Raw genomic sequence first — 10,588 nt, forward strand, 5'->3', positions numbered from 1 at the left:
TCTAGCAATCCCTTGATGGGTATCATGTGCCAAACACAGAAAGTTAGACTGCAATTCTTCTGTCATAAGTAACCAATCTGCTTCCCGGAACACATATTCATCTTGTAAAGAAAGTTCATCACATATTCTAAAATAAGGCAACAAAACAAACTCAAGATTTTTCTTATTATTAGGCCATCTTCCTGTCAAAAATTTCTATAACTTTTGTTGGATTAGACATGCCAAGCATGCAGCTAGGGATTGCTCTTGTGTAATTGCAGTAAGCGCGCTAATAATAATGGCAACTAGTTCTTCATCACCTTCCAATGAACGAACAATCCGCTGTCAAATTTTGGGTCCCTGGTCTGTACTCCATTTCTTTTGTAAAGGAAAGTAGTTTTGCTGACCATCTAGCAAAATGATTTCCTAGTCATCCCACGGCCTTTGTTTACCACTTAACAACGTTATCAAAGTCCTATGGTCAGTACATAATTTAACTACATGGCCCCATAGATATGTCTTCCACTTTTCTGTAACTCAAACACAAGCAACTGTTTCTTTTTCAATAGTTGTATATTTCTTCTCAGCTTCAGTAAGTGTTCTTGATGCAAATGGAATGGTCCTCTCAACTTTATCCTCATGGAACTGTGTGTGTACTACTCCTAATCCATAATCAGAAGCATAATAATTATAGGTAATACAGGATTAAACAATGCAAGTGCAGGACAATTAACAATCAACCCTTTTGCCTTCTCTCTTTCTTTCTTTTTGAAAATACTTTTTATTTTATCTTTTATCTTTATAAATGAAATAAACAGTACCAACAACCTAATCAGTAACTACAGTTTCCTGACAATACAGTATTCTTTGGAGGACACAGCAATAATGAAAAAGAAAGAGAAAGGAAAGAAAAGAAAAGAAAAGAAAAGAAAAGAGGAAAGAACAGAAGAAAGCATGAAAAAAATATAAAAAGTTATTTAAAAGGATTAAATTTAAACTCCATTACACAGAAACTTCAAATCCCATTCTACTTAAAAATTATACCTATAACATTGGCAATATTACAATTCAATACAGCATAAATAATCAACCTTACATTTCAATAACATATCATCAGTCTTATAGCAAGGAAGCAGGCCTACAATTCATTTCCAGTAACCATATATTGCCCTTCAGTTAACATATAATAGTAAAGCTTAACAATTTAACCAGCCAAAAATCTTACTAACCAGTCTCATAATAACGATAATAATAGTAATAAAAAGGAAGGAGATTAAAAAGGATAAATAATAATAACAAATCACTAATAACTTTTATCACTAATAAATTTTATAATGTTATATAATAATAAAGTTTAAAAGCAACCTTCCAACAATCACTAATGTATTTTGTACTAGATATATAAATGACTGTTCACATTTCTATACACCCTCAAACAGTAGATTTAAGTAGAGTATATCATATCCATTTTTAAAAGAAAGGATTTAAAGAAAAGAGAGAGAAAAAGAATGAGAGAAGAAAAAAAGGACGTATATATATATGAGCAATTATCTCTGGCCTAGCCTGAATCTTACAGACTAAACATAGCCAGTTAACAAAACATGTTTGTAGATTCCAGTTCATGGGGCTGGAACAGAAATCTCATGCGATTTTCCATTTAGCCATGCCGCCGCCATTTCGTGATTTAGAAACTTCTTCATCTGACCTTCAGAAAAAATGCAAAATGTAGCAGGATATTTTAAATGATATTCTAAGTTCATTTGTTTTGCCAGAATTTTCACCTTGCTAAATTGCCTTCTTTTATTAGCAACTTCTTTGGTGTAATCCGGAAATAGCATAACTTTATCTTGTTTCCAAAAAAGATTTCCTCCCTCTCTTGCCAAACACAGGATATAACTTTTTGTGGAGATTCTTGCAAATTGGACTATAATTGTATAACCAGTCCCTTTGGCATTTGACACACAGAATGCCTGTTCAATATCAAGAGAATAATCAGATGGCACAGGGAGTATCTCATGCAAAAGCTTATCTACAAAAGTAGATAGATTTACATCAGTAGGTAAATCTTTAATACCAATGATATGTACATTTGCCATGCATGCAAAAGCCTCCAGTTGAGAAATTCTGACAGAAAAATTGTTGAAAAAAGCTTGTGACGCAGTCTCGTTCACTGCCACCCGATCTTGCAACTCGTTAACCTTCGTCTCCATTTTTTGCCAAGAAGTGTTGATTAAATCCACAGCCCCTTGCACGGCAGTGATGGAATTTTGAATTGTATACAACCTCTTAGCCTGTTCAGCAAATTGCAAAGACAAAGTTTTTATCAGAGCAAGTAACTCCCCTGTATCTTCGGTTCTTGGAGCCTTTGCCAAGGGAGGTATGGGGGGGGGGGTAGGCGGGGATCCTTTTTTTCTCCTTGATGTAGCCATCATTCTCTTCAAACAGAACTTGCAGGTCCTCAAATATTATTGATATTTCATTCCTCAAATATTGTTGTATTTCTTAATCCATAAACTACAATGGAGCACGTCAGCCCTGATTTCTCCTAATTAGATAGGAGGTTTAAAACAACTTTGAGCAATGATTAAGCTCTGGCAGGCTAGTCTCGGAGCCCAGCCCTGCTGCTAATTCGCACAGAGGACTATTCTTCCAAAACTTCATCCAGATGCTGCTCCTGCCTCCCCTTTTAATTCCAGGGGACTGATGAAAAGGTTTTTCAACCTTTTAAAAAGCTGTTTGAGATAGTGTCCCATGAAAGATTTATACAATCTGAAGAGAAACCAGAGAATATGTATTGCTGGGAAATTGAAGCATTGATAAGGTTGTTGGTAATTTTGGTACTGTTTATTTCATTCATATAAAATAATAAAAATATATTCAAGAGAGAGAGAGAGAGAGAGAGAGAGAGAGCGTCCCGCAGAGGCTCCACGGAATGCTGCGAGGGCGACATTGGCTCCGACTGGAAGTCAGCCCTTTCACCTTCTCAAACTAGCTTGTGCAGCTGCTATCCAAATCAAACTTGATGTTCCTCTTAACAGTTCCCAAAGGGTCTCAACAATAGATGCATAGTTCGGAATAAATTCTGTATACCCAGAGGTAACGTCCAAAAAGGAACATAAGGTTTGTACATCACTCAGAGGAGGTGCCTCTAGAATTGCCAACACATGATCAGAGTTACGTTTTAATCCCTGTGGTGAAATTGCTATGTCCCAGAAAAGAAAGTTCAGTTTGTCTAAATTGCCATTTATCCAAATTAAGCATCAAGCCTGCTGCACTGATACAGTCTAATGTGGACAGCAAATTACTTTTGTGCTTCTCAGGAGTATTCCCAAACCCAATAATATCATCCAGATAACACTGTTATCTTTTTCTGTTTCTTAAGAATTGACATAATTTTTTGAAAGGTGCTAGGTGCTGATGCAAGCACGTAGGAGACACGTTTAAAAATGGAACAATCCATCATGTGTAATAAATGCTGTAAGGTCTGTACTATCTTCAAGTAACACAACTTCATGGTATGCACTCTGCACATCAAGAGTAGAATCATAGAATCATAGAATAGTAGGGTTGGAAGGGGCCTACAAGGCCATCAAGTCCAACCCCCTGCTCAAAGCAGGAATCCAAGTCAGAGCATCCCCGACAGATGGCTATCCAGCCTCGTCTTGAATGCCTCCAGTGTGGGAGAGCCCACCACCTCCCTAGGTCATTGGTTCCATTGTCGTATCACTCTAACAGTCAGGACGTTTTTCCTGATGTTCAGCCGGAATCTGGCTGGCTGTAACTTGAGCCCATTATTCCGTGTCCTGCACTCTGGGATGGTAGAGAAGAGATCCTGGCCTTCCTCTCTGTGACAACCTTGCAAGTACTTGAAGAGCGCTATCATATCTCCCCTCAGGCTTCTCTTCTCAAGGCTAAACACACCCAGTTCTTTCAGTCTCTCTTCAAAGGGCTTTGTTTCCAGTCCCCTGATCATCTTTGTTGCCCTCCTCTGAACCCTCTCCAGTTTGTCTGCATCCTTCTTCAAGTGTGGTGCCCGGAACTGGACACAGTACTCCAGATGAGGCCTAACCAGTGCTGAGTAGAGGAGAACTAGTACTTCCCGGGATTTGGAAGCTATGCTTCTATTAATGCAGCCCAAAAGAGCATTTGCCTTTTTTGCAGCCGTATCACATTGTTGGCTTATATTCAGCTTGTGATTGACAACAATTCCAAGATCCTTCTCGCTTGTAGTATTGAGGATCCACGTATCCCCCATCTTGTAACTGTGCATTTGGTTTCTTTTTCCTAGGTGCAGAACTTGGCATTTGTCCCTATTAAATGTCATTCTGTTGTTTTCTGCCCAGAGCTCCAGTCTATCCAGATCACCTTGAATTTTGTTTCTGTCTTCCAAAGTATTAGCTATCCCACCCAATTGTGTGTCATCTGCAAATGTGATCAGCATTCCCTGCACCTCCTCCTCCAAGTCATTAATACAAATGTTGAAGAGCACTGGGCCCAGGACTGAGCCCTGTGGTGCCCCACTCGTTACCTCTCCCCAGTTTGAGAAGGTCCCATTGATAAGCACTCTTTGACTCCGATTCTGTAGCCAACTGTGGATCCACTGGATCATTGTTTCATCTAGCCCACTTTGAGCTAGTTTGCTCATCAGGAGATCATGGGGCACGTTGTTGAAAGCTTTGCTGAAGTCGAGGTATATGATGTCTACAGCATTCCCACAGTCCACAAGGGAGGTTACTTGATCAAAAAATGAGATCAGATTCATCTGGCAGGATTTGTTCTTGACAAATCCATGTTGGCTTCGAGTAATCACTGCATTGTTTTCAAGGTGCTTACATACTGATCGCTTTATGATCTGCTCCAGAATTTTCCCAGGGATTGATGTCAGACTGACTGGTCTGTAGTTCCCAGGTTCCTCCTTTTTACCCTTTTTGAAGATAGGGACAACATTAGCCCTCCTCCAGTCATCTGGCACTTCCCCCGTCCTCCATGATTTCTCAAAGAGAATAGACAGCGGTTCTGAGAGTTCTTCTGCCAGTTCCTTTATTATTCTAGGATGCAGTTCATCTGGCCCATTTTTAACTCATTCAAAGTAATTAGATGTTCTTTGACCATATGCCTATCGATCTCAAGCTGCAATCCTGCCCCTTCAGCCTGTACTTCGCCTTTGCCAGGGGGCTCATAGACCCTCTTTTGGGAGAAGACTGAGCCAAAGTAGGAATTGAGCACCTCTGCCTTTTCTTTGTCATCTGTTGATGCTTTTAGCATCCCTCGCTAACCTCAGCTCGTTCTCAGCTTTAGCCTTCCTGACACCATCCCTGCAATTCTGTGCTACCTGCCTGTACTCTTCCTTTGTTACTTGGCCTTCTTTCCACTTCCTATATGTGTCCTTTTTTTGTTTTCAGGTCATCTCTAAGCTCTTTGTGAAGCCACATTGGCTTCTTCTGTTGTCTTCTGCCTTTTCTTCTTGTTGGAATTGTTTGTAATTGTGCCTTGAGAATTTCCTTTTTGAAAAGCTCCCACCCATCTTGGACTCCTTTTCTCACTAGCATTGCTTGCCATGGGACCTTACTGATCATTGTTCTGAGTTTATTAAAATCAGCTGTCCTAAAATCCAGGGTACGCGTTTGACTACACTCGGCTTTTGCTTCCCTTAGAACCAAGAACTCAAGTACAACATGGCTGCTTTCCCCCAGAGCTCCTGTAACTGCTACTTTATCCACTAAGTCATCTCTGTTGGTTAGGATCAAGTCAAGGATAACCAATCCTCTAGTTCCTTCCTCTACTTTCTGTAGGAGGAAGTTATCCGCCACACAAGTCAGGAATTTCCTGGAGGGGCCATGTTTTGCAGAATTTGTCTCCCTACAAATATCGGGGAAATTGAAGTCCCCCATTACTACTACATCATGCTTCCTTAAAACATTGGCTATTTGCTTTTCAAAAGTTTCATCCTCGTCTTGTCCTTGATTGGGTGGCCGGTAGTAGACTCTGACCATCAGGTCCCTTTTATTCTTTGCTCCATTTATTTTGATCCAGATGCTCTCGATGGGGCTACCAAGCTCATCCTCCTGTATTTCTCTGCAGAGATATGTATTTTTCACATACAGTGCAACCCCACCTCCCTTTCTCTTCCTCCTGTTCTTTTTGAACAAGTTATACCCTTCAATTGCTGTATTCCAGTCATAAGAGTCATCCCACCAAGTCTCAGTTATACCTATCAAGTCATAATTTCCCTCTTGTATTAAGAGCTCAAGTTCGTTCTGCTTGTTTCCCATACTCTGGGCATTAGTATATAGACTTCGAAGACCATGTGCTTCATAGTCTGGCTTTCTTCCTTCAGACCATGTGTCTGAAGACTATTATTGGGCACTATCAGAGCTGATCTCTCCATTGCAGTGCATGAGCCTATGTCCATTGTTACCCCCAAATTTACATCTCCCTTCCCCGTAGGATTCAGTTTAAAGCCCTCCTGATGAAGTTCTTCATGCTGTGGCCAAACACATTCTTCCCATCCTTTGTGAGGTGCAACCTGTGCCTTGCCAACAGCCCATCTTCCAGGAACTATAGCCCATGGTCCCAGAATCCAAATCTCTCTCGTCGGCACCACCTTCATAGCCAGTCATTCACCCAGAGTATTTTTCGTTCCCTTTCTATCCCTCTTCTAACTACTGGAAGGATGGATGAGAAAACTATCTGGGCCCCAAAGTTCTTGAGTTTCCTTCCCAAAGCTTCAAAGTCTGATGTGATTTCTTCGTAGCTCCGCTTGGCGGTATCATTTGTTCCCACGTGGATGAGAAGAAAGGGATACCTGTCAGTGGGCTTTATGAGTGCAGGCAACCTTTCAGTCACGTCTCTAATTCGTCTTCCCGGGAGACAACATACCTGGCGAGTCCACGGGTCTTTGCGACATACTTGGGTCTCGATCCCACGCAGCAAGGAGTCTCCCACTACTACCACTCTTCTCTTCTTCTTCTTGTAGGCCTGGGTTTCATCGCCTCTGTTTGACTGACCTTCAGCTTCTTGCTCACTCTCATGCAGGTTCCCCTGTGATTCTTCCTCTGCAGGCTGTCCTCCAGTCTCATCCACAAGTACCTGGAATCGGTTCCACAGCTCCACTGCTTCCACTGGTGCAGAGTGGCGTCTAGTTCTTTTTCTCCTAACTGTCACCCTTTTCCAAGGAGTATCCTCTACTCTATTTTTCTTCACCTCAGCATTTCCCACTTCTGCCTCAGCTTGCTGTTGCTCTTCAAGCGTCTGGTCTTCACTTTGCTGCTGTAGTTCCCCCATTCTGTCCAAGAACTCTTCGTGTTCTCTTATTCCCCGGAGGGTCGACAGTCGCCGCTCCAGTCCACTTACTTTTTCTTCCAGCAGCGTGATCAACTTGCACTTGTTGCAGGTGTAGGCCATGTTGTTCTCAGGCAAGAAAACAAACATTGCACACACCTTGCAGGTCACCACCACTGGAGAGTCTTGTCCTTCCATAGCCTCTTTTCCCTTTTTTGTGTCTAGCTTTGTGATTGTTCTAGACTAGCCTGTGCCTGCTCCTCTACTCAGCAGAGGGTAAAAGCAGAGTCCCACTGGTGTGGAAGTGTGTGTTGCAAGACAAATAAATGGGGAAAAAAAGTTAGTTAAAAAAGAAAAAAAATGTTAGGGGCCTCCCCCTCGACCTCCCCTGCCCAACTCCTGTCCGCTCACTCTGGTCGCTCGCTCTCTGGGAGCTTGCTTGCTTCTGCAGTCCCTGGGCCAGCTGGAGCAGCTTGCTCTGCTCTGCTCTGCTCTGCTCTGCTCTGCTCAGCTGGGAGGCAGGAAACAGGCTGAAGCTTCCCACCCACTCAGCTGCTGGGAGTACTCAGGCCACACACCTCAATTCAGTTGGATCTCTCAGAAGCCCCTGGTGAGCTCACAGCCACTCAGAAGGATAAAGAGCAGCCCCCTGGACTTCCTGCAGCCCACTTACCTCTTAGCCTCTGTCTCCTTTTGTCTCCTCTGTCTCTTCTACCACTGCAACTCCCCTGGCCAACTCCTGTTTGCTCCCCCTGGTCGCTCGCTCTGGTCGCTCGCTCTCTGGGAGCTTGCTTGCTTCTGTAGACCCTGGGCCAGCTGGAGCAGCTTGCTCCGCTCTGCTCTGCTCAGCTAGGAGGCGGGAAACAAAACATCCTTGCTCCCCAAAGTTCTGCAACAACTTCTATATGTGAAAGAGGGTGGCTATTAACCACTATAGTTTTATTTGGCTCTATCAAGTCTTCACAAAGAGTCATGCCACCATTCTTCCTTGTCACACCACTATAGGTGAAACCCATTCAGATGAATCAGCCTCCTCAATAACATCCTGTTGTGCCACTTTCATAATATGCTCAGAAACTGCATCTCTAAGTGCAAATGGTAAACGCCATAACTTCTGGCATACAGGTATCATATTTGGTTTCATTTTAACTTTATGAACAAGCCCATGTGCACAGCCAAGTTTTCCCTCACTCTGGTCCTTCAACAAGGATAGAAGTACCATCAGGGACAATGTAACTCTACAGATGCACAACATCGGCCAAAGATTACTTTTACAGGCAGATATCCACATACAGGAATTTGGTTCTTCAGATAATACACCAACTGTAATTTTGGTTATATGAGTGGTATATCTCCAAAGTAATGCAAACAAACTGATTCAGGTAACATAGAAACTGCTGAGCCAGTATCCAATGTTAATTCTATGTCTTTTGATAACCCTTAAAGCTTTAGAAAAAATGTTAACTTACACTTTTTTCCCTACCATGTATGTGGGACTAATCCTGTCCAAACACAAAACAGTAACATCTGGTACTGTAACTACAAGTATTTGCTGGTTAGGCTGGTTATTACACTAACATACTTAGCAAAATGCCCTCTTTTCTTTTCTTTTCTTTTTACAACAATTACACTGAACCATCTTAGCAGGACATCATGCTGTGAAGGTCCACAACATAAACAGGGTTTCATTAGACTTTGTTGACTTGTTTTTGACCAGCTTTCTCTTCATAGCCCTTTGTCTGCCTTTTAATAGAACACCTATGCAGAGAATCCACTGTTTGCACTACCCTGCTTTATCCAAGTTCATTAGCGTCTGCCAGGCCTGCCTCAATTTGAGTTGCAATAGTTATAGCTGTTTCCAATGTAACATCCAACTCTAGGAGTAAGCATTTTTGTATATGAGGCAGAGATGCTTTTTCAGTTAGATGGTCTCCGATCATCTCATCTGCCGTATCTCCAAAGCTACATAAGCTCATTAAGTCTCTCAAAAGAGCAGTGTACTGTAATATAAACGCCCGTGGTTTCTGTTCATGCTGGCCAGATATGTAGCAGTTAGCTAGCCCATTCACTTTGGGCACAAGATGGTTCTTTAAAGCAATGCACACAGTTTCCTATTTATCATCAGCAAGGGGAAGGGTGTAGAATATACATTATCTTTCAACTCCCAGACAGTGGATAAGCAATGCACATTTCCTTGCTTGAGAGAGCTCCTTATTGTTAAATGCAAACAAGTGGTTTTCAGACATCCAGATCCAAACAGAGAATGCAGTTGGAGGTTCACCTGGGCTTTGAAGAAAAGATGCAAGTGGGTTCAGTGATAGAAGAGCCATTCTTCAACACCAGAATGTAAGAGAGGCGGAGTAAAGTACAAAAGCTTTTATTTAAAAGTATAAATAACAAAGGTGGCAGAACTAGCAGCTGTGCCTAGAACTAAGAAGACTCCATTGCTATTTCCTTTTATAGGCTTCCTTCCTTCAGCTGGGCAAGATCCCAGCTCTCTTAAAAGTGCAATGCCTACAAAATCACCACCCTTCCCCAAATGAGAACAAAAACTTGTGCAAAGGGAATGCAAGTGAACAATGAGGTGCAAAATAGTACCTCATTGAGGTGATATTAGTGATACGAAAGAACGTGTCATGAATAACATCAAAATAGTCTCTAAGGGAGCAATCCTATTCCCCCAGGCAGTCTTTAGTCTGATGGGCTATAGGATAGTTTGGATTCTCCACTCGGAGTGGGCAGGATATGAGCTATCCTTTGGCTTCCTCAGCCTCTTCCCTTCCTGTTTGAAGTACCATTGCTAGACAGGCAAAAAAGCCCATCTAGTGAAAATGCAGGGCAGGAGGACAGAGAGGCAAAGATTGCCTCCACTGCTGCTCCCACCCTGCACTGGAGGATTGTAAGCCTCCAAGTTCGAGGGCTTCCAATCAAGCGTGCAACCCATAGGATTGTGCCCTAAATATATCAGAAGCAGGAAACCAGCTAGAGAGACAGTTGCACCACTGGATGAAAATGGAGTTAAAGGAGTACAAAAGGAAGATAAGGAGACTGCAGAGAAGCTAAATGAGTTATTTTCATCTGTCTTCACTGCAGAAGATGTAAGGCAGATACCTGCATCTGAATGGATGTTTTCAGAAGAGGAGTCTGAGGAACTGAGGGAAAGACTGGTGACAAGAGATTAAGTTCTCAACTTTATTGACAAATTGAAAGCTAACCAATAATTGGGCCCAGACAGTGTCTATCCTAGACTTCTTAAAGAACTCAAGATCTTCTAACAAAAAAATATGTAACATATCCCTAAGATCAGCCTCTATACCAGATGACTGGA

This window comes from Heloderma suspectum, chromosome 9 (assembly GCF_057233095.1).
Source record: "Heloderma suspectum isolate Gila_16-S chromosome 9, 16-S_ref, whole genome shotgun sequence".
Taxonomy (NCBI): Eukaryota; Metazoa; Chordata; class Lepidosauria; order Squamata; family Helodermatidae; genus Heloderma; species Heloderma suspectum.